The sequence below is a fragment of the Schistocerca gregaria genome, chromosome 1 (assembly GCF_023897955.1).
Source record: "Schistocerca gregaria isolate iqSchGreg1 chromosome 1, iqSchGreg1.2, whole genome shotgun sequence".
Lineage (NCBI taxonomy): Eukaryota > Metazoa > Arthropoda > Insecta > Orthoptera > Acrididae > Schistocerca > Schistocerca gregaria.
Window position 1 is genome coordinate 199,531,515 of NC_064920.1, and position 24,803 is coordinate 199,556,317.

General features: G+C 43.0%; 1 long non-coding RNA gene across 1 annotated transcript in view; it reads left to right on the forward strand.

The window, feature by feature from the left end:
- LOC126336733 (uncharacterized) overlaps positions 1-24,803 on the forward strand; it is a 100,967-nt gene that overhangs the window by 70,820 nt on the left and 5,344 nt on the right. Inside the window, exon 2 of the long non-coding RNA XR_007564990.1 lies at positions 303-463. This is a non-coding gene — a long non-coding RNA (uncharacterized LOC126336733). The remainder of the gene's footprint in view (positions 1-302; positions 464-24,803) is intronic.

Below are 24,803 nucleotides of genomic sequence, written 5' to 3' on the forward strand. Positions count from 1 at the left end.
ACGTGTAACGACATGTTACGCTATCTGGAAACATTAGCACATAGGCGGAACGGAATAAAAGATAAATAAAAATTAGAGAAACCGAACTTTTCTAATGCTGTACTACGCTTATGCCACAGACTTAGCCACAGACCTGAAGTTAAACGTTTGTCTGGAGCAGATTTGTATGGACTTCGCCCGAAATGACTGAACCATCTTGCTTGTTGTCTTATTTATGCTTTAAGATGAATATTATTTATACAACTTGTAATTAATTACTGTTACCGAAACTAAAGTACGTTATTGTCTTTATTATTTTGCAGGATATGGAAGTGAGGATCAAATAATCTGAACACCGTCGGAGTAAGAGACTGCGAGAACCAGCTACTGTGAAAGGAGTTGACAAAACACTACTCACTGCGAAAAAAATTGCTTCTACTATCCGCACAACAAATCCCACGGAAAACGACACACTGGAAGTGACGTATGTAAAATACATGTTCACAGAAGGGATCGTTAGTTTGCAGGAGAGTGTACTCCGTTACAGAATCTTTTGAGAGATTATGAGTGTGTGCCAAACTGGGCAACGCTCAGGGACTGTGCTATTCAGGCACCAAAAGCGTACCCAGGACCTGAGAAGGAGAGGAAGTGAGAAGAGGAAACTCTTTTTAGTTTCAGAATAAATTGCTAAATACACTGACAAAAACTGAAGCACCCAGAACGTGAGGAGGAAACGAAATGAAACTTCCCAAGCTAGGTGATGTTATTTTAGTGATAACAAGACCTAATCAAATTTACGAGGAACTTGGCATTGTGAGCCCACTTACCAGTATGAAGTTGCATGCCCTCTGACCTGGCTGCAGGCACTGATTCGGATGGGTAGGCTGTAGCAAAGCCGATATATTCTCTCCCAAAGGAAGATGACCCACAACTTTGGACATACGGCACCCAAAGTCGAAATATTCCATCTTGAATAAGAAAGGCCGCTGTGATATTAACAATAATTATTCAAAAACACGACCGGTTTTGCAAACTATATTTGTATCTGCAGATGCTTATAGCCAGTTCATAGAAGAGAGATGTTTCGGGATGTCTTCAGTCCCCATTTTCTGTTTATTGACGTTCGCACATTTATGAATTAGAAATTTTATGTGCCTTGATGAGGACGTTGGGGAATGTGCTTTTTTCATCTTTTAAACAATCGCTTCTGTGGATCGACTATAAACATTTGACAATGCAAATTTAGTTGGTGAAACCTCTTGTGTCTTTGAACAAAGATTTTTTACAGTCGCAGTGGTTCTTCTTATTTAGTATGACCTACAGCTGTTTTAACTGGCCCTTGATGTACTATGAAGCTGCTGACGCCCGAGCTGCTCCCACACAAGACAGACCTCAGATCTTGCTGGCCACTAGAGAACCCAACCATCTCGGAGACAGTCTAAAGAGACACGTTCCGCGTGTGTACGAGCATTGTTGTGTTGAAAACTGTCACTGTTATAATGTCACATAAGAGGTAACACATGTAAATGCAGAACGTACGTGACGTACCATTGTGTCATCACGTTCCCTCAATCACTACTAGCCATGACCTAAAATCACGCCCGACGGCTCCCAAACCATGATGCCAGGAGAAAGGCGACTGTACGTCTCCAAAACGTTGCAACAATGGGACTGCTCCCTAGCTCGCCTCTATCTTTGCTGATGATGATCGTAGGGTGCAGTCCAGAAAAGTAATTCGTCGTTGAACACAATGCGATGCCATTCATCAGCCGTCCACACTTCCCAGTCACGGTACAACTCCAGATGGAACCATTGGTGTTGTGGTGTTATCGGCAGCCTAAGCATGGGACGGTAATTCCCTAGACCAGCTACTGCAAGTCTCTGGCCAATAGTGAAGGATAATACAGAATGCTGGAGGGAGTTCATTATCTCCGATGGCAGGTGCAGACCTGAAAGTGTGTTGATGTTCTTGGGGCAAAATACGGCGATAGTGTCTTGTGGTGGTCAGACGTGGTAGACTGAAACATTGATAACGAGTATGCCTGCCTCATGTTACCATGCAGTTGAACGTCAGGCGGTTGTCCTATCCTAATATCGCAAATATCTAAATGTAGCACGATGAAACTAGCTGACCAAGTGGAGACCTGCAGTGAGGCTTCTTTCAAACTCTTTCAGATGCTGATAGTGCTGAATCAAACACCTATCTGGCATCACGATGCAGTTCACAGTGATTACTCAACGCCTGATGCAGTTCACACCCTTCATATACCCTATAGGCCCTGGAAACAACACTAAACCCGAACAATAGTGACAAACTTTGATGACTGTTCTACTAATCACAGAGAATTACAACTATAACAGTTTACGTGTCTGCTGATGACCTGTATGTGTACGAAGTAATGTCAACATCTGACCATGTCTTCTAGGTAGTTCACTCTTTTTTGTCAGGCAGTGTAGTTTTGAGTTCACAACAAGTAGCTGTGGGTACACTTGTTACTTGTGAATGTGCATTACATTTCTAGCGTTATTCGTGGGTACACTTGCTACTTGTGAATATCCACTACGTGTCTGGCGTTCTTCGAACTGATACTGAATTGTTACGCCTGTTTGTTTACCGAAGCAATATGTGAGTTTGGTGTTTGGGAATTTTTTTCTTGGGGGGGGGGGGGGGGGGAGGCATGTGGAGGGCACGTGCCCTTTTAAATTCTGCTTGTATCTCTCTCCTTCCTTTCAAACTTCACAGAAGTTCTCTGCCGGCCGGTGTGGCCGAGCGGTTCTAGGCGCTTCAGTCCGGAACCGCGCTGCTGCTACGGTCGCAGGTTCGAATCCTGCCTCGGGCACGGACGTGTGTGATATCCTTAGGTTAGTTAGGTTTAAGTAGTTCTAAGTGTAGTGGACTGATGAACTTTGACGTTAAGTCCCATAGTGCTTACAGCCATTTGAACCCTTTTTTAAGAAGTTCTCCTGCATACCTTGCTGGTCCATCCCTCCTGGAATAATGGATACTGCGGAGAGAGGGCTCATCTACAAGCTATGGGGCTGTTCCAGGATGAACTGTTCACTCCAGCAGAGTATGCACTGCTCCTGACATTAAAACTGTTTGGCAGATCGGGAATTGAACCCGCGCCCTTGCTTACCTCACATCTTTGCACACGCTTGCAGCTAAAATCTTCAAATATATCTTTTAAACAATCATCTCATAAACTATCAGAGTCATACCGAAGAGGGATTGGATGAAGGGCTGTAATTTAGACCACTGAACCATTAGGGACAGTCAAATGCAAAGTAGACATAGGGAAATAAAGTGAATAATTTATTATTTCAAAAGTAATCGTCATGACTATTAACTAATTTATCCCACTGTTAATCAAGACGCTCAATGCTTCCAAAGAAAAACGTTTGCAGTTGCCTAGGGAAACGCGATTACATCCAGGCGTGCACTCCTTCGTCCGAAGCAAACAGACGGCCACGAATGTCTCGCTTCAGGCCTCCAAAAACATCGGCATCGCTTTGGGAGAGATCGGGACTGTATGTATGAGGTATAAGTGTTTCCCAGCGAAAATTCTGCAACGTAGTCCAAACTACCTTGACATGCGGGCCGCGCTGCAGACGTATCCCTGGGAAGCCAAGGTTTCTGTTTCCACCGGTTCACCTCCCACACCTACTTCAGCCTTGATTCTGGAGCGAGTACACGAATCCATATTGAACTTTAGTGGCACGATGAATTACCGAAAACGACATCAAGTAAGTAATGGAGAAAGTTTTCAAAGCAAAAAAAAAAAAAAATCCTTGATATTCTTTTGCTGCTAACGTACTTTTCCCCACTCCCAAAATTTTTTGAAGCTCCCCAGTTACTGACAAATAATCACACGCGATATAAGCTCCCTCCCAAAAATAAATAAATAAATAAAAATACACTTGCACAATTTTCCCCAAAATACATGGCACATAAACACCTTAAGACAACGTAGCTCGGTCGACGATGTTCAACCAACGACGCTGGACGCAAATGGAAACTTGTGACAAAAAGAGATCTGGAAAAAATTCATTAATTAGACATTCTGTTGAACCTTTCTGTTTATCAGAAGGTTCCTACGATTAATATAATACCAGGCAAAGTTCGCCTTTAATAAGTGTTTCCGTATGGGGAGGCTGTACTTAAGAGAGAGAGAGAGAGAGAGAGAGAGAGAGAGAGAGAGAGAGAGAGAAACAGTTCTGGAATCTTTTCACCTTTAATAACATCACTTAGGTAGTCTGAAACATCTGAATAGGGTGACAGACCCTCAATTTCCAGTGTTGGTATCACTGAAATCGTTAGTAGAAAGGGTATGGTGTACCAGTGGATGGAGTGGAGCAGGCTTTGAGTACAACAATCGTTGAGTGATAGTTTGAACAACATATTATTTAAAAACATGTATCAGATTAAATTTCACAAATTCAATTTAATTTCACATCTCTGAAGAATAAACCATAAATTTTAAAAACACAATTAATCATCTGTATACATTAAAAACAGCTTGGCCAAACAAAATGTTTGATACTCTGTCCAGTAAACAGCGGCTGGGTCCTTTATTTAAGAGCACAGTTTGGTCCATTTGCTCATTTGCTCGATATACAACATGCTTCAGGCCACAACGTCGCCATAGCCAGACAGTACGCAAGTTAATTAGAATTTAGATAAACATATTATGCACATCTGTAAAGAAAACTGTACTAATCTCCTGTCGTACAATGAGTGGCGACCAACACCCACTGACTATAGTACTGGCACCTACTTAACATACATATGGCCACTTTTTCAAAGCACTTTAAATAATCCTCAAAAATCTTAATAAATACTATCATCATAATCTTGAGTACAACTGTGACCACAATGCCATGCAATCAATCAGATATTATATAGTCTTAAACTTACACTGTTCTAAAATACCTGATAACATTCACTCTGTTTTGGACACAGTAGTGCCATCAAACGAGCTCAGTGTAGCCTGATACAACCACAAGAGCCATGCAAGGTACAACAGTAAGCTTGGACAGTGTTCCCAAGCCTACTGAGCACCACGCTGACAACACCCTCTTATCGTAGCAACATAGCACAGTACTTAATAATTATGTAAACAGGAGGCGGATTCTACACCGCATAAAACAGAAAACTAATGAAAGGAACGCTCGCCTGCCGCAAAGGTTATTTAACAGAGTTCAGGTACCGTTTCCACACAGTGTGCGACTGCAGACTCAGTCCTTCCCACCTGCACGTATCAAGGATAGTGTCGCTATCGAAGCCAAACTGGGCAGCTTTCTCTTCCACTCAGCAGAAAGCAGTATCATCCAGCAGAACTCACACCATTTCCACTCAGCTGGTGCACCCACGTCCATCCGAGAAACAACTGACAGCTCTTTTGCTAGAAATCCCGTCTCTGCCACACACTGCTCGGTGATGCTGACTTCCCCAGCCGCTGTCGAGAGCGCTTCTCGCGACCGCGTCGGGGTGGTGCTAATGTCGAGCTCAGATTACTTCATGCCAAAGATGTGATGACTCGCGGCACAAGGAGATTATGTTCAGAAAGGAGAAATTCCGATCTCTGCCGCCAATGAAAAAATTCATTGGCGACACACGAAAATTTGGACTAAGGCCGGATTCGAATCCGGGTCTCCTGCTTAGTAGGAAGATGCGTACACCTTGGCGCAGCGATTAGACTACTCAAGCGCGCCTCCCCCCCCCCCCCCCCCAAATCCAAATTACCATTTGCCGCACACTACCAATGTAGGAGTTTGGTCCAAATGGCTCTGAGCACTATGGGACTTTGCATCTGAGGTCATCAGTCCCCTAGAGCCTAGAACTACTTAAACCTAACTAACCTAAGGACGTCACACACAACCATGGCCTAGGCAGGATTCGAACCTGCGACCGTAGCAGTCGTGCGGTTCCAGACTGTAGCGCCTAGAACCGCTCGGCCATACGGACCGGCAACGTAAGGGTCCCTAGCCCTTTATCCTCTTTTTGCTCGTCGCATCACGCGAAGTGGAAGTGTGTGCGGAAAATGGGAACTTGGGTTGAGGGAGAGAGAGAGAGGGGGGGGGGGGGAGGAGGCGCATTTGACTAGTTGGCGCAGTTGTGTCCAATAAGTGTAACAAGGTGGCGATTTGGGTTAACACATCTGCCTAAAGGTTGTCGACACGGTGGCTCAGCGTGTTCGGTCAGAGAGGGTTAGCTGCCCTCTGTAACACAAAAAGTGAGTGAATGGTCAACGATGAACATAAACAAGCGTCATGGGACGTCCACTCCGAACAAATATAACGAACAATAGAAGAAAAAGAACAGGAGACCTGGGTTCAAAGCCTGGCAGTGGTACAAATTTTAATTTGTCAATGATGAATTCTTTTTTTGCCCGAATGCGGCAGAGATCGGAATTTCTACTTTCTGAACATATTCTATGTCCGTCTGCGGGATCAGACACAGAAATAATGTCTGCTCTTTCGGACATGTCGAAAAGAACAGACACTTCTCATGTCGATGTACATATGCACTGTGAAGCAGACTATACTATCTACTAAAGGTAAAGTGCTAGTTAGAATTTTCGGTATTTATTACATCTAAACCTTGAAGTACTGAATTTAACTATAGCATACACGTTTGGTGCACGAACAAGGAAGGCATTACTGATAAGGCACATCATCATTAAAGTAGCCAAAGTTTTCTACAATGGACTGCTAACGTACACTAAGTGATTAAAAGTATCCAGACATCCCCAAAACCATACGTTTTTCATATTAGGTGCGTTGTGCTGCCACCTACTACCAGGTACTCCGTATCAGCGACCTCAGTATTCATTGGACATCACGAGAGAGCAGGATAGGGCGTTTCGCGGAACTCACGGACTTTGAACGTGATCAGGTGATTGCGAGATACTTGTATCATACGTTTGTAAGCGAGATTTCCACTCTCCTAAACATCCCTAGGTTCACTGTTTCCGAAATGTGAAGGGACACGTAAAGCACAGAAGCGTACAGGCCGACCTCGTCTGTTGACTGACAGAGACCGCCGACAGTTGATTCGAGCGGCTGCTCGTAAGCCATACATCACGCCGATAAATGCCAAACGACTCCTCGCTTGGTGTAAGGAGCGTAAACATTGAACGTTTGAATAGTGGAAAAACGTTGTGTGGACTGACGAATCACGGTACACAATGTGGCGTTCCGATGGCAGCGTGTGGGTATGGCGAATTTCCAGTGAACGTCATCTGCCAGCGTGTGTAATGCCATCAATAAAATTCGGAGGCGGTATTGTTATGATGTGGTTGAGTTTTTCATAGAGGGGGCTTGCACCCCTTGTTGTTTTGCGCGTGGCACTATCACAGCACAGACCTACATTGATGTTTTAAGCACCTTCTTGCTTCCCAATGTTGAAGAGCAATTCGGGGATGGCGATTGCATCTTTAAACACGATCGAGCACCTGTTCATAATGCACGGCCTGTGGCGGAGTGTTTACACGACAATAATATTCGTGCAATGGACTGGCCTGCACAGAGTCCTGACTTTGCGTCAGGCCTCACCGACCGACATCGATACCTCTCCTCAATGCAGCACTCCGTGAGAATGGGCTGTCATTCCTCAAGAAACCTTCCAGCACCTGATTGAACGATGCCTGCGAGAGTGGAAGCTGTCATCAAGGCTAAGGGTGGGCCAACACCATATTGAATTCCAGCATTACCGATGAAGGGCGCTACGAACTTGTAAGTCATTTTCAGCCAGATGTCCGGAGGTTTTGATCACGTAGTGTATTATATCTAATTTTTGTGCGTTGAATCCTCAAACGAATTTATTTGATTAACGAAGACAATCGTAATTTTAGCGTCGCTAACAAGTGGTAGCACGTGAAAAGGCTTAATATTTAACTTCCCCGACAGAGAACAGATAGATGCTTGATATGTAATCAAATTGTTCCTCTACGCTGTACATCAGTATTACTTCAGTACACAGGCAGTAAGCTGATATATTTCAGTAGTGAATGTAAATAAGCCGAAGACCGTAATGTGAAGATGACTTAGGTGGGAGCTTGCGTTGTACGTTATTCGCTAAGAAAATCCGCCGTGTAGTCGGTGTAAGTCATCACGAAGTATCGTAGATATTCTAGGACTCAGCCGTCTGCTTTAACCCTTGACGTCCTATGTCACGTCATGAGTTTACTATGGATGTAAGCGGCCTGTCATTACGTCTACACCTACACATGTACTATGCAAACCACTTTGAAGTGCATGGCAGAGGGTACATCCCATTGTACCAGGCATTATGGTTTTTCCCCGTTCCATTCATGTACGGAGCGGGGGAAGAATGAGTGTTTAAATACCTCCGTGTTTGCTGTAACAAACCTAATCTCGTCCGCACGATCCCCACGGAAGCAATATGTAGTGGGTTGTAGTATATCCCAAGTCATCATTTAACTCTGTGGTGCAGTTGTACACTGCGGTAGACAGCTGTTAATGTGGCTTCTTTAGCGTTTCTGCTAATCCTGGGGCTGCAAATGTACGCAGGGCACAGCACCAGTACGGAATGTCCACTGGGGTAGATAGAATACGAGTACGTGCTTTTGCAGCCTCACGACTGATTAAAAACGACAAAGAAGCGACATTAACGGCTGTCCCTGCAAAGGAAAACTGCACCACAGGGTTCAAGCCGGTTCTTGAAACTTTGTAAGTATGCTTTCTCGGCACAGGTTGCGTCTACCTTTAGGAGTCACCAATTCAGTTTCTTCAGCCTCTCTGACACTCTACCACGCGTCAGACAAACCAGTCACCATTCCCGTTGCGCTTATCTGTATACTTTCAATATCCTCTTTTAGTCCTCACTGGTACAGGTCCCACACACTTGAGCAATATTCTAGTATGGGCCGCACGAATGATTTGTAAGCAATCTGCGTTTGAACCGATTGCATTTCCCCAGTATTCCATCAATAAACCGAAATCTGCCACCTCTTTTACCCACGACTGAGCCTTTGTGATTATTCCATTTCATCTCTACAAAGTGTTGGACGCAGTTATTTGTATGAGTTACATGATCCCCGTCTGTGACTCACTCATAAATGATACGTATTTTCGCCGAGCGGTTCTAGGCACTTCAGTCCGGAACCGCGCTGCTGCTACGGACGCAGGTTCGAATCCTGCCTCGGGCATGGATGTGTGTGATGCCCTTAAGTCTAGGGGACTAATGACCTCAGATGTTAAGTCTCACATTGCTTAGAGCCATTTGAACCATTTGATACGTATTTTCGTTTTGTAAAGTGCACAATTTTACATTTCTGAACATTTAAAGCAAGTTGCCAACGTTTTGCACCATACTGAAATCTTATCAAGACCTGACCGGTCATTTATGCATCTTGTTTCAAACAGATAAGTGCATCATCTGCAAAAATCTGAGGTTACTATTAATATTATCTGCCAGGTCAATAATATACAACATGAACAGGAAGGGTCCCAACACACATCACTGGTGCATACCCGAAGTTACCTCTAAATTTTTCGATGACTCTCCGTCCAAGATAACTTGCTGCCTCCTCCCAACCAAAAAATCCTCAAACCATTCACAAATTTCTCTTGATAATTCGCACTAAATAACGAGCAATGATAAGGCAGCAGCGCTGTTAGACGTTTGCCCGTTCGTCGTGACATTCTGCGTCAAGTCATGGACTCAATCTGTTTTGGCAGTAACAGCAACCTTCCAAAGCTCGAGCATTTTGAAGTCGATGGTAGACTTACGTAAAAATTGATAAAAGCATATCCAAAGCAGGTTTACAGAAGAATGGACAATATTTATGGTACTTGACTGATAAAGTTTCTGTCTTGTCACTGTTCGATTATGAGGGGGATTAATAAATAAAGTAAAAAAAGGTTGAACATTTAACGAAAGATAATTTATTAGCCCATGGTAAACTTCACATCCCATCTATTGTAAGTTAAGTAAGTAAATATAGAAGTTATCGCTTTAGTTTTCTGTTTAGGTTATTGTTTTGTTAAATGACATTCCCTTGTTTCATTTTAGTAAAATACATATACGAATTCATTCGAGTCAGAAGCAAGTCATTGTTAGATTGTCTTTAAACTGAAGACCATTTTTCTCCACTAATTCTCTACTATGTGGCCAAATAATGCTTTTTTAAGAAGACAGAGAGAAGGTTTCAACGCTGAGAGCAGTGAACGATACAGCTAAAGGACAGTCAAGATGATGCAAGACCAATGCTTAATTTTAAAATTTCAGGTGCTGGAAACCCCGAACACATCTCCCCCATCCACTCAAAAATCACAAGTTTCGATTCTTGAAAAAACTTATAATGAGAAACCTTTTTTACAGAAGGTTTTGAATTTCAGGTTTTTAAAATATAATTTCTTATAATTAAAAAAACCGGATTATTTAACATAAACAAAACGCTCTACCATCTGTCCCCATAGCGATTTCGCTTTGTTCCCTATGTCTGCTTGATACATAGGCCCAAGTCGGTAGTCTTCATAACTACGAGATCATGTTTTCAACTGCTGCCAGTCGCTACAGTACATCAGTTGCATTCTAACTGCTCGATAAACGTGTGTCCCGTATTAATTAACAATACAGCGGCAAACTATAGTTACATTGCGCTTTAATACACGTGTACTATTTTAAATCAAATTAAATTGCTAGGGAGTTGCCGGCCGAAATTAAGCCCTGTACAAAGCTTTAGTCATTTAATCACGGAGGAACAAAAGCAGTTTTAACACCGGAATATTTATCCCGACCGCAGAAAGCCAAATATGAAAAGAAAATTTTAAAAAAGTAACGTTTATTAAACAGTAAAAAGGGCATATTGGTGTTTCACTTATCAAATAAACACTAAATTCTGGAATCCTTCTACACTTAGTACCAACTTTCATGTCTCTTCAAATGTTTCAAATGGCTCTGAGCACTATGGGACTCAACTGCTGTGGTCATTAGTCCCCTAGAACTTAGAACTACTTAAGCCTAACTAACCTAAGGACATTACACACATCCATGCCCGAGGCAGGATTCGAACCTGCGACCGTCGCACGGTTCCGGACTGCGCGTCTAGAACCGCGAGACCACCGCGGCCGGCTTCATGTCTCTTGTTGAGCACCATGCCAGCACGTGTTAACATAATTAAATATCAATAATATTTGTTATGTGGGTTATTAAGGCCAATAGCGGAAAATTAGAGGTTATGTGTGTTTAATTTCGCGAAAAAAAAAATGCCACATATGTCTTGGAACATCCTAATCGCAACACAAAGTAAGCAAAAAGGGATCTCAAACGATAACACCGAAGTCAGGACCACACATCAAACCAAAGACCGCAATGCGCCACTCGTTTCTGACCAATGAGAGTGAAAGAAGAGGTTTATGTGTATTTTCGGTCGGTCCGAGGTGTGTGGTTTGCTCCGGTGGTCAGCATCATCTGGTCTTAGAGAGCGAACCAGATTATTCTATCAAAACGAAAATAACCCCGTAACGCCGGCAATCTAGTTACCAGTAATATATAGTGAATTCTTATTTTAATGGCACGAAAATCCGAAAATCCACAGAGCCAGCTCAGTGTGAATTAAAACACAAACCAGTAACCAGTACCCAACCTTCCATAGTTCAACGCTCTACTTAAGTACTCATTGATCTCACTCAATAAGCAACGTCGGAATGCTATGACATCATATAGAGTGCTTTCGTCATAATTGCTTTTATTCTAAAAATGGAATGAAAATCGCTGATTTGAAGCTTTTTAGACAAGACTGAAACTCTACTTTGCATCAAGCGAAGTACCTATAATAGAAGTTGTAGAAATCAAGAAACTTACCAGAAAATTGTGGTTCAGCTTCCCATGCAGACCGATATCTTTGCGTGAACTACTTCCTCTCTTTCAGTTAATGTACCTGAAAATCACAGCATCAGCGAGCACAACAACAAATAAAAAACCGAAAAAGCGCTTCCATGTACATCTAAATCCGCAACTTTCTGCAGCTGTGTTCGGAATAAATTAACTTCTTTGGTGAATGCAAGAAAGAGCCAAAAATGAACGCAATGTACTACAATAAGACTCTGTATTGTTGTTCTTAAGTTTGGAGAAATGACAACCACTTGTCAAATGTTGGTCGAAATCATTGCTTAATATTTTTCACAACTACAAAAGTGTAAATCATAATCATAAATCTCTCTTTAGTTCCTTAAGGGTGAAATGAAAATCTATATCAGGCATTGCATAGGCTGGTTGCTTCGGTTGGCAATGTCTGAACACGCCAAGACATCGATATGTGCTACACTTGTATTTATATCTTACAGCCATCGATATGAAGCTAACACCAAACATCATAGACGAAAAAAAGGAAAGGTGTATCAATTGATTTAAAGAGAAAAATAAGAGAGAGAGAGAGAACACATCTGTAAAACTAAATATGTGTTATTTGAACTAAAATATCAGAGATGGCATTAGTAGTATGGTTACGCAGAAGAAATACTTCTATTTCCTCACTGCCGATTTTTTTTTCACAAAAACTTTCCCCAAAATTTTCCTTTCACTCCAAAAAACTATTTTCCCCCAAAATTGCGTAAAAATCCCTAATTTGGAGAAACTGTCGGCATCTTATTAAATGTTTCATGTGGTTGTTTCAGTAATTACTGTATACTATGCTCTTCATTCGAAATATGGCACGGCTCAAAGCAGACGAGTACATTGGGGCTTGCTTTATTCCCCGTCCCAGAGATTCAGCATCAGAAAGTGTTTGGAAATGAAGTACTGTAATGGCAAATAAGATTCAGCTTCATGTGTACAGAACGTACATATCGTGGAGGTTACATAACATCTGCCATTAGCAAAGCATAAATACAATACAGATCAGAAACGTTGTGTAGCGATTGTCCGTATTCGTCCTATGTCACGGCGAGCGCTGTCAACATTTCTGCAGAAAATACGGAAGTACGGCACTCAGTGGCCTTGATCACCACTTTTTGTCTTACTCCATTACTGGAACGAAGCGCCTTCAACCTCGTGAAGCCAGCTGAGTGAGAAGCAGCGCCTCAAAGGACTTCAGTACCGAATCCGAATGACTCCGGTCAGTATTGAATAACGCATAAGGGCTAGTCTGCAGAGCTTTTCGTCGTCTCTTACATCTGTTTTTTTTTTCTTTTTTTTTCATTTATTGTGTTTGCAGCTCCCCATCAGGTGTGGGCTGGCGGCAGCATAGGTGCTGCTCTTCAGCCAAGAGACGTTACAAATAGACAGGAAGACATTTAAAACAATACAAAGAAGAAACATGGCGGAACATAGAAAAAAAGGCGGAACATACAGGAAGAAAGCATACAAATAACGGCGATTGTAAAATGGAAGTATAAATCTAAAAAAGCATTTTACAAAAAAAAAAAAAGGCCGCGTGTTCAATTCCCGATCTGCCAAACAGTTTTAATGTCAGGAGCAGTGCATACTCTGCTGGAGTGAACAGTTCATCCTGGAACAGCCCCATAGCTTGTAGATGAGCCCTCTCTCCGCAGTATCCATTATTCCAGGAGGGATGGACCAGCAAGGTATGCAGGAGAACTTCTAAAAAAGGGTTCAAATGGCTGTAAGAACTATGGGACTTAACATCAAAGTTCATCAGTCCACTACACTTAGAACTACTTAAACCTAACTAACCTAAGCACATCACACACATCCATGCCCGAGGCAGGATTCGAACCTGCGACCATAGCAGTTGTGCGGTTACAGACTGAAGCGCCTAGAACCGCTCGGCCACACAAGCCGTTTAGTATTTTACACAAAAAACACACGCTGTAAGGATTAAAAGGCACCAGGCAAAGTACAGCCAGAGCATAAAAAGTAGCAGAACGATTAAAACAGCCACATGATGGACGGCGTAGCACGGAACAATCATGGACTATATACAGGTCGAGCACACAATTAAAACCACATCACCTGATGACACTGGATAACGGCACTGAACACAACACTTGCAACACACTTGAGAATGAATAAAAACTTGGGAGGATCTGCCAGGGGTAGGGGACAAGGGAGAAGGGGAAAGGTGGCGAGAAGGAGGGAGAGAAAGGGGGATGAGGGGGGGGCGCAGGGGGGCTGGAGAGGGAAGGAACGGGAGAGGAAAACTGCTGAGGAGGGGGTGCAGGGGCGGAAGGAGAAAAATCCGCTCTGAGAGAAGGATGGGAGAGAAAAAGGGGGCCTCTGGGGAGGGCAGAGGGGAACAAGGCCAGGCTACAGTTGGTAGGAAGGGTAAATGTCATGGCAAAGTTCAACATCTGGGAGGGGGAGGTTCTGGAAATAGCCTGATGAAGGAGATGGAGGGTGTGGAGGTGGAGAGAGGGAGAGATACAGCGATAGAAGCGTGGCAAGGGGCAGTGGGTGGAGAGGAAGGAGGACACCAGGTAGTGGGGGGGATCAAGCCTGCAGACAGTAGGAAAGGATGTGGAGATATTGGAGGTAAAGGAGGAGGTGGGGGAAGGGGATGAGGACATACAAGAGTCGTGTGGGGAAGGAAGGCAGGGCAAAGTGGAGCACATGGCTTCCTAGGATATGGAGGGCCTTATAAAAGTGGGGGGTGGGGGGCAGAGATCCAGACAACGCTGGAATAACAGAGGATAGGATGGATGAGGGCTTTGTAGGTGTGGAAGATGGTGGAAGGATGCAATCCCCATGTCTGGCCAGACAGGAGTTTCAGGAGGCTGAGGCGGGAATGGACTTTCTGCTGGATGGTCAGGAGATGAGGGTGGTTCAGATGAGGTGTTGGTCGAGGGTGATGCCAAGGTATCTCATGGTGAGGGTAAGATGGATGGGTCAACCATAAATGGCTGGGTAGAAATTATGGAGATGGAAGGAGTGGGTGGTGTGGCCTATGATAATACCATTGGCTTTGGAGGAATTGGTATGAAGGTAGCACTGGTTGCACCAAGTGGTGAACTGATCAACGTGGGTTTGGAGGGTGCACTGAGACAGTTGAAGGGTAGGATAGAAAGCCAGGAAGGAGGTGTCATCAGCATTTTGGAGGAGGTGGATAGGTGGGAGTGGCTTGGGCATATCGGCAGTGTACAGGAGATGAGAGGGGAGAGGACAGAGCCCTGGGAGGACGGCGTGAGAAGGAAGCAACTGGATGGACAAATTGATAGGCAGGGCATAGGTTTAGAGTTTAAAGAGGAGACCGGGATGCCATATGCGGTCGTAGGCATTTTGGAGATCGAGGGAATTAAAAATGGGGGAATGATGGGAGTTACAGGGTGTTTCAAAAATGACCGGTATATTTGAAACGGCAATAAAAACTAAACGAGCAGCGATAGAAATACACCGTTTGTTGCAATATGCTTGGGAGAACAGTACATTTTCAGGCGAACAAACTTTCGAAATTACAGTAGTTACAATTTTCAACAACAGATGGCGCTGCAAGTGATATGGAAGATATTGAAGACAACGCAGTCTGTGGGTGCTCCATTCTGTACGTCGTCTTTCTGCTGTAAGCGTGTGCTGTTCACAATGTGAAAGTGTGCTGTGGACAACATGGTTTATTCCTTAGAAGAGAGGATTTTTCTGGTGTTGGAATTCCACCGCCTAGAACACAGTGTTGTTGCAACAAGACGAAGTTTTCAACGGAGGTTTAATGCAACCAAAGGACCGAAAAGCGATACAATAAAGGATCTGTTTGAAAAATTTCAACGGACTGGGAACGTGACGGATGAACGTGCTGGAAAGGTAGGGCGACCACATACGGCAACCACAGAGGGCAACGCGCAGCTACTGCAGCAGGTGATCCAACAGTGGCCTCGGGTTTCCGTTCGCCGTGTTGCAGCTGCGGTCCAAATGACGCCAACGTCCACGTATCGTCTCATGTGCCCGAGTTTACACCTCTATCCATACAAAATTCAAACGCGGCAACCCCTCAGCGCCGCTACCTTTGCTGCATGAGAGACATTCGCTAACGATATAGTGCACAGGATTGATGGCGGCGATATGCATGTGGGCAGCATTTGGTTTACTGACGAAGCTTATTTTTACCTGGACGGCTTCGTCAATAAACAAAACTGGCGCATATGGGGAACCGAAAAGCCCCATGTTGCAGTCCCATCGTCCCTGCATCCTCAAAAAGTACTGGTCTGGGCCGCCATTTCTTCCAAAGGAATCATTGGCCCATTTTTCAGATCCGAAACGATTACTGCATCACGCTATCTGGACACTCTTCGTGAATTTGTGGCGGTACTAACTGCCTTAGACGACACTGCGAACACCTCGTGGTTTATGCCCGGCCACATCGCACGGCCGACGTCTTTTATTTCCTGAATGAATATTTCGATGATCGTGTGATTGCTTTGGGCTATCCGAAACATACAGGAGGCGGCGTGGATTGGGCTCCCTATTCGCCAGACATGAACCCCTGTGAGTTCTTTCTGTGGGGACACTTGAAAGACCAGGTGTACCTCCGGAATCCAGAAACAATTGAACAGCTGAAGCAGTACATCTCATCTGCATGTGAAGCCATTCCGCCAGACACGTTGTCAAAGGTTTCGGGTAATTTCATTCAGAGACTACGCCATATTATTGCTACGCATGGTGGATATGTGGAAAATATCGTACTATAGAGTTTCCCAGACCGCAGCGCCATCTGTTGTTGACAATTGTAACTACTGTAATTTAGAAAGTTTGTCTGCCTGAAAATGTACTACTGTCCCAAGCATATTGCAACAAACTGTGTATTTCTATCGCTGCTCGTTTAGTTTGTATTGCCGTTTCAAATATACCGGTCATTTTTGAAACACCCTGTAAGTTGGAGGGAGCAAAGGTGGACCAAGCTAAGGAGGTGGTCTTTGGTGGAGAAGGAGGGTCAGAAGCCACACTGTGTAAGGGGGAGAAGATGGTGTTTATGGAGGTGGTGATGGATACAAGAGAATGGATTGAAAGACCTTCTTACTGAAGACGGAGGTGAGGCAGATGGAATGATAGGAAGAGGTGATGGAAGTGGGTTTGTTGGCTTTGAGGAATAAGAGCATGCGGGAAGTCTTGCACAGGTCAAGGTAGAAGGTTGTAGAGATGATGGCATTGTATAAATTGGCAAGGATAGTCTGGAAGGAGAGGGGGCATTCTCTGAGGTGGTGGTAGGTGACAGTTGTGACCAGGGGCCATGTTGTGTTTTGACAGGAGGATAAGTTTAATGTCATGTGCTGTGATTGGAGTGTTGATGTTGGAGGGGGGCAACTGCCTTAAGTACTGGAGACTGGTAGCAAGTGGAGCAACTGAGTTATCAGTGCATTCCATGACAGTGGAGAAAGAGAGTAATCAAAGTGGGATTCATCAGGGGTGGAGAAGACCTTGGAAAGGTGGGAAGCAAAGTGACTGGCCTTACTGAGGTTGTCAGGAAGGGGGTTGTCGTTATTGAGAAGAAGGTAATGGGGTAAACAGTGGGAAACAGTAAGGAGATGGCAGGCTGACCAGTACGTGGAGGAGGTTAGGGCCTATAGGGAGGGTGGCAATGAGTCATGTACAGGTCTGGCACCAGTCCTGGCGTAATGAGGTTCCGGACATGTATTTGCTGGTGGCTTTGGAGTGTATCCCTGTCACGAGTGCACAGGAAGGAGTGATAGAGGTGGTGGGATTTGCGGTAGGGGGGGACAGTCCATGGAGGGAGAATGGGATGGTGGGAGTGGATGGTTTTAGTAGAGACATGGGCTTACATCTAGTCAGTAATGGCTTTCTGAAGGAAGGATGAGGCATGGATGATGTTGTCAGGATGGTGACAGGTAAGAGGGTGGCTTTCGACCTGGGTGGCGATGGATTTCCAGTAGGCATCCAAGTTAGCATGACGGTAATCATGAACTACCTTGGGAAGGGGTGCAGGATGGGGAGCTGGAGGGGGTGGCGAGGAGACATTATAGAGACAAGGACAGGGAGGTGGTCGCTACCTGTCTCGTTGAGAGTGATATGCCCAAGAAGGTTGGCAGACGCAATGAGAACATCAGGGGTGGTGTTGCTTTTGGGACATGTGTGCTGGCAGAGGGGAACAAAGTCACAATGGATTGTGAGGATGAACTGATACCTCCATCAAAGGGCAGCAGCAGATTGGCTATGGGTGTTGACTTTGGCGGCAATCACATAGGTGGAGAAGGTGCGGTCAGTGTGGGAGGTAAAGTCATAGGGAATAGGAGCAATGGAGCAGACATAGATGGTGATGGAGGTAATGATGAGGGAGGGGAAGAAGATGCTGAGGATAAGGTGTCTGGTGGGGTCATTGAGGAGGGTTTGTGGCCAGACGGGGCTGTGCTTAAAGTGGCCGATGGTGACTCCATCCTGTGCTCGAGGACCAGAAGCATCAGTCCGGTGGAGGATATAGGGAGAGGTGTGGATAGTATGGAGCTGTTACAAGTGTGGGGGAAGGGTGTAGATGTGGGGGTAAACAGTAGGGGAGAAGATGGGGGAATGGGTGAGTTGGGAATGGAGGCGAGGTATAAGGGGGGAGGCGAGGGGCGGCACTCCAGGAAGTGACAGTGGAAGTCGGGGAGGGAGAGGTGTAGATGACAGTGGAGGTGGGAAAGCTTGTGATGAACGAATGGTGACAGACAGACAGACAGCTATGATGGTGGGTGGCAGTTGGCGGCAAATGGACTGATGGATGGATGGACAGCAGGCAATAGCAATGGCGGAGGAGATCTCAGGCTGACAGCGAACAGACAGATGGGCAGGCATGCAAATGGACAGACGACGACAGCAGCAGGCAGCGGCGAGCACCGGGTGGTGGTGATAGCGGACAGATGACAATGGCTGGCTGGCCGGCAGGCAGGCAGGCAGACGGATGAACAGGGCCCATCAACACCGACATTGGACTGCTGATGACTGGAAACACGTTGCCTGATCGGATGAGTCTCGTTTCAAACTGTATTGAGTTGATGGGCGTGTATGGATATGGAGAATACCTCATGAATCCATGGACCCTGCATGTCTGCAGGGGACTGTCCAAGCTGGTGGTGGCTCTGTAATGATGTGGGGCATCTGCAGTGGGAGTGATATGGGACCCCTGATACGCCTAGATGAGACCCTGACAGGTGTCACGTACGTAAACATCCTGTCTGATCACCTGCATCCATTCACGTCCATTGCGCATTCCGGCGAATTTGGGAAATTTCAGCAGGACAAGGCAACACCCCAGAATTGCTATAGAGTGGCTCCAGGAACACTCTTCTGAGTTGAAACACTTCAGCTGGCCACCAAACACTCCAGACAGGAACATTATTGAGAATATCGGGAATGCCTTGCAAAGTGCTGTTCAAAAGAGATCTCCACCCCCTCATACTGTACTGTAGAATTCGTGGTGCCAGTTCCCTCCAGCACTACTTCAGACATTAGTTGAGTCTATGCTACATCATGTTGCGGCACTTCTGTGTGCTCGGGGGGGGGGGGGGGGGGGGGGTGCTACACGATATTAGGTGTACCAGTTTCTTTGCCTCATCAGTGTAAATTAGAGGCTAGTGGAATTTTCTGAGGCCTCTCAAAAGCCTTAGAATGTGCAAATCACAACATTTTCTTAAGTAAATTAGAATATTATAGCGTCACTGGCAGTGCTGCGAAATGGTTCGAGTCTTACCTAACAGGAAACAAAGGGTACCTCTGCAAAGTACCTGTAGAGTAATCAATCAGTCTTCATCTGATTCAGAATTAATTACTTGTGGTGTTCCTCTAGTTTCCATTTTGGGTCTGTTGATTTTTCTTGTGTAGATTAATGGGCTCCCATTTGTTACATTGCCAGATGCTAAGTTTGTTTTGATGCATATGATACAAACATTACAATAAATAGCTCATCAAGTACAGATTTACAAATGGCTGCTAATCAAATTTTCACCAACATTAATAAATGTTTTAAAGCTAACTCACTGTCATTAAAGCCCTGTAAATGCATCATGTGTGCAACACACAGAACCAGAAAAAGAAATGAGTTGTACAAACAATTGAACAGAAAATAAGTGCTCTGCAAATACTTGACAAAAGTGACTCAGTTACTAAACTAATCTCCAAAATAGGTGTGCGGGGTGACAACCATTAAAGATTGGGAAAAAAATTTAAAAAATCTTGAAGATTTTTCATTACCTGTAGATGGCAAAAATGTTTAAAAAACTAAAAGAAAGGCATTGGCAAAACCAGAACTTGAGCTTTTGGATGACACTGTGTGGATTTGCTTTTGTCAGAGAAAACACAAAGGGAACCTCCATATTCAGACCTTATCTTAAATGGAAAACCTTTTCAGTTGCACCAAAAACTGGAAGATGAGGAAGATGAAGTTCAAGCAAGTGAAGGATAGCATCACTGGTGGAAAAATCATCATGCCATTAGGCAAGTTGCTATTTCAGGTGAAAAACTTTCTGTTGATAATGATGCAATTAAGGATTTTGTAGAAAAATTTGAAGCAAAAAATAGTCTCAGAAAATAAACTGGTAGCTGAGAAATTATATAACTTTGATGAGACTGGGCTAAACTATAAAAAGCTCTCTTAAAAAACCCTTGCTTCAGAGAATGAAAGTCACAGGTGCAAAAGTAACAAAGCTCAGGCAACATGCAGCAACACAAGTGGTGACGATAAATTGCCATAATTTGTAATCGGCAAAACTAAGAAACCCGTAGCCTTCAAAAATGTAAATATATCAGCACTTCCTGTTTATTAAAAAGCTCAAAAAAGTGCTAGGAAGCATGTTAATTTGTTTAAAGATTGTTTTTTGTGGATTTGCTCTGGCTGTTAAAAATACTTGAAACAAAAAAAACTACCACCCCATTCAGTTGTTTGTACAGGTGAAAAAAATTTATTGGTAAGTCGCCCCCCCCTCCCCCTCCCAACCACCACCATGTGACCTCGATAGTCCAACTAATTTACCACAGTGTTACTAAGTACTTAAAATGGTGGAGGAAGTAGGTCAGTGCACTGTTAGAGAAAACATGGTTGTGATCTTGTTGAAGCAATGAAAAGCCTCGACATGAAAGATGCAATATACACAGTTTGAACAACTGTTTGGGATGAATTTAAGAAAACAACTCTACAAAAGTCAGATTTGGTCACTGATCTGCAAACTCTTCAGAATGGTATCCAGCCTGCTGATGTAGAGGAATGGCTGCCAGAAGGTGACATTGTTGCTGTTACCAATGAAGATCCTGAAGATGATCAGTCATCGATCTCGTTTTGCAGCAGTATAGTGTTGAGTAAGAGGAGTCAGGTGATGACTGTGCTTAAATTTCTGTAGATATAGTTGCTTTGAAACTAATTGCAAATAAATTAAAACAATAAACAAAGCCAAATGGAAGGAAAACAGTATGAGAATAGCCTCTGAGAAGATTAGCTACTCATCGGCACAGGATGCGTTCTACACTGCTCTCAAATGTTTTAAAAAATAACCAGCTGCTACAGCTAAGGACATATTGTCGGCAAAAAAGTGGCATAAGCAGCCACAAAGTCATGGTTCAAGAAATTTGAACAAAAAACATTTTACACTCTTTAAAATACATTTTCAGTGTTAAAGAGTTTCTGTTTTCTTTTATCTTTATTATAAATGTAATTTTTTTGGTTAACTTTGATTGTTTTGTTGTTCTAAGCTCTGTAGGTGACTTGTTCAATTCTCCTCTGATTATCCAATCATTTTTGCACTCCTGTCTCTGGTCTGAAAAGTGATGCTCAATTGAGGTTCTACCATACATTAATAACCATAAGACATATTGTAGAGATTGGACCAACATAGGGTTGTTGGATTATGGGGTGGTTGAAAGCTCAAGCAGAACTAGAAACTTCTTGAGCCGTGATGGAAAAGTGCTGAAGCAATTTGACCATGTTCACCCACAGTATTAGGTACTATACTTGGAGATGCTTGTGGCATTATATGACACCAGTGACTGTGCTTAAATGTCTGTAGATGTAGTTGCTTTGAAACTGACTGCAAATAAGTTAAAACAATAAACAAACCTGAATGGAAGGAAAGCAGTTCGAGAATAGCCACTGTTCTCCATAAGACAGCTTGCCAAGTGCCCCAGACTGCTGGGCATTATTCAAGAATTGGTCAAACAAGTGTTTTGTAAGTGACCTCTTGTGTGAATGAATTACACTTCCTTAGAGTTCTTCTGGCAGATATGAATCTGGCATCTGCCTTTCCTATGGCTAGATATATGTGTCTGTTCACTTTGTACAAGAAATTTCTGGATACTAAAAGGTTAAATTGATTTCAGTCACTGATCACTGTTTGCATAATTTCAACAAAATCAAATCTTTTTGTTTATTTATGTGCACTATAGTACATCTATTTATGTTTAGAGTCAGCTGCCAATCTTTGCTCCAGGGACTGTTTGTCTGCAAGTGCCTTAGCACTTTGTAACAATTTTATAATAATGTCACCCCCCTTCCATTCTGTACACAGCTGTTTTTCTCGCTAACAGTTTCATAAGGTTGCATATAGATTATGATCCAGATTACCAGACAGTAATTTGCCCCTAATCCGGGCTTCTGGCAGCTTTTCTGGTCACTATTCCTTTTTCTAAACCTTACCATTCCTTTTCCTTCTCCTCTCTTCCTTCCACTTCATACCTTCTGCCAGAAGAATGAGCCAATGAGTGTGAAAGCTTGCAAACTGTAATACCTTTTACATGTATTCTACTGCCATCACTTGGTGAGAAGATTTTTTATCCATCAAGTTACATTATGCTTACATATATCAAAGGCCTAGTTGTGCCCTACAAACACTATCAAAATGAATCAAATTAGTGAGAAGTAATTAATATGGTCGCTCTTAGTGTGGCACAGAAAGGAGGAAGGTGTTCAGCTATAAAAATCTTTGACCAGCTACCTAGTGATCTAAATAATAAATAATAAATTTAACCTCAAATACAAAGCGAAATCACATCTGCTGGCAAACTCTTGAATGTGTAAAAATATGTGTGTGTGTGTGTGTGTGTGTGTGTGTGTGTGTGTGTGTGTGTGTGTGTGTGTGTGTGTGTGTTCAAGAGAGAAGGAGTAAATGGTGAGCGTGTTTGTATATTATTCATTGAGGAAGTGTACCGTAATTATAACTCTTGATTTCTTACACATAAAGGAAAAGGTCACATTTGTGATCTATGGAACTCACAAATAAGTTCTCCGTTTATTCTTGTATGCAAAATAAGCAGTGTGACAAAACAACTTTCACTTCCACAATGAGACTGTTTAAGTTCCACATGATGCAGTTATCTCCTCACATGTATGACTGTGCTGTATATGAGCTTGCAAGACAGAGAGGAGAGAGAATTAGACCTTGATTGAATCTGTATGCTGGATTATTGATAGTTGGTCTGATGCATCATATAGTATGAATGTGATGTTTAGACAGTTTTCTACTTATATCTAGGCATTTGGTGGGTGGATTCCTCATCTCCACCTCCTGAACATACTAAACAAATTGTTACAATATGAACTCATACAGAACCCAGTTTACTTCATTCACAGACAGGTAGTGTAAGTGAGTTTCCTCACTAAGAATAACTCATAATTGTGCTGACATGTAGGGCATCCAGTCACAGATGTAATTCAAATACGATAATTACCAAAACATGGACAGTCAGTTTCGCATCACTGGCAGATCCTACCATGCTATTACAAGTAATGAAGATAAAGAGGAATAAGTTCCAGGCAATGAGGCATCACAAGCTGCTACAAAATTTTGTAAGAATATGATAGTGGTGGAAATTCCAGAGTGAAAAAATACAAATAGTGACAGGCAGCCACTCATTTGCAGGTGAATGATAGGTAGTGCAGAGGCATACTTATGGATTACGTAATTACATTTTTAACAATGAACCAAGTCAGATCTCTATTTAGGTACAACAGTCATTATACAATGTATAGAACAAGTATTAAAAATACAAAATGGATAAAGAAGCAGCAGAGACTACTGATGTTTATTCTGCTTTATAGTTAGAGATCAAATCAGTTGCAATATTATTACAGCTGGGGAAGTATATTTATCTCAGAAATAATGGTAAATATAAGTTAGTTAAAATATTGGCAAGAAATACTTTGTTAGGTCTACCTGAAAGATACGTTCCATATGGATACAGAAAATTTGGAGTTATTGGTTCAGGATAGATTGGGATATCAACAAAAGTGTTAAAAACAGTCTCTACGATAACGGTACAGTCACTATATATAATAGAACCAGTTCCTTGAAGAAGATTATTCTTCAGACACATTTAAGTATGCAGTAGTTAAGCCACTATTCAAAAAAGGCACAAAAGAACATATGGGAAATGCCAGATAACATAGACCAATATCAATTGTCCCTATACTCGCCAAAATCATAGAGATCTGCTTACACACACAGATTTGATAGCAAACATTTGCTTAATGACAGACAGTTTGGATTTAGAACTAATCAGTCAACCATAAAAGCTATTGAAAGCCTGATAATTGAAATCCACAATGCTTTTGAAAGGAAACTGACCACCTATGCAACACTCATAGACTTAAGCAAAGCATTTGATTCAGTACCAGATGAGATAATTGTCAAAAAATAAGAATATTATGGTATTGCAGACAAACGACTTAATCTGATTAAGTCATACCAAAATAACAGGCAACAGCCAGTGTATGTCAACAATGAAAGGTAAGATCTAATGAAAATTAAGAGAGAAATTGCACAGGGCTCCATTCTGGACCCTTCCTCTTTATTATCTATGTTAATGACTTCTCAAACTATATAGTCTGCAAAAATCTTTTATGTGCTGGTGATCTGACCATGATCTCCACAGGTGAGAGTATGCAAGAGGTGCTAAACAAAAAAGTGATTTTTTTAAAAATGTAGAGTGTGGTGTA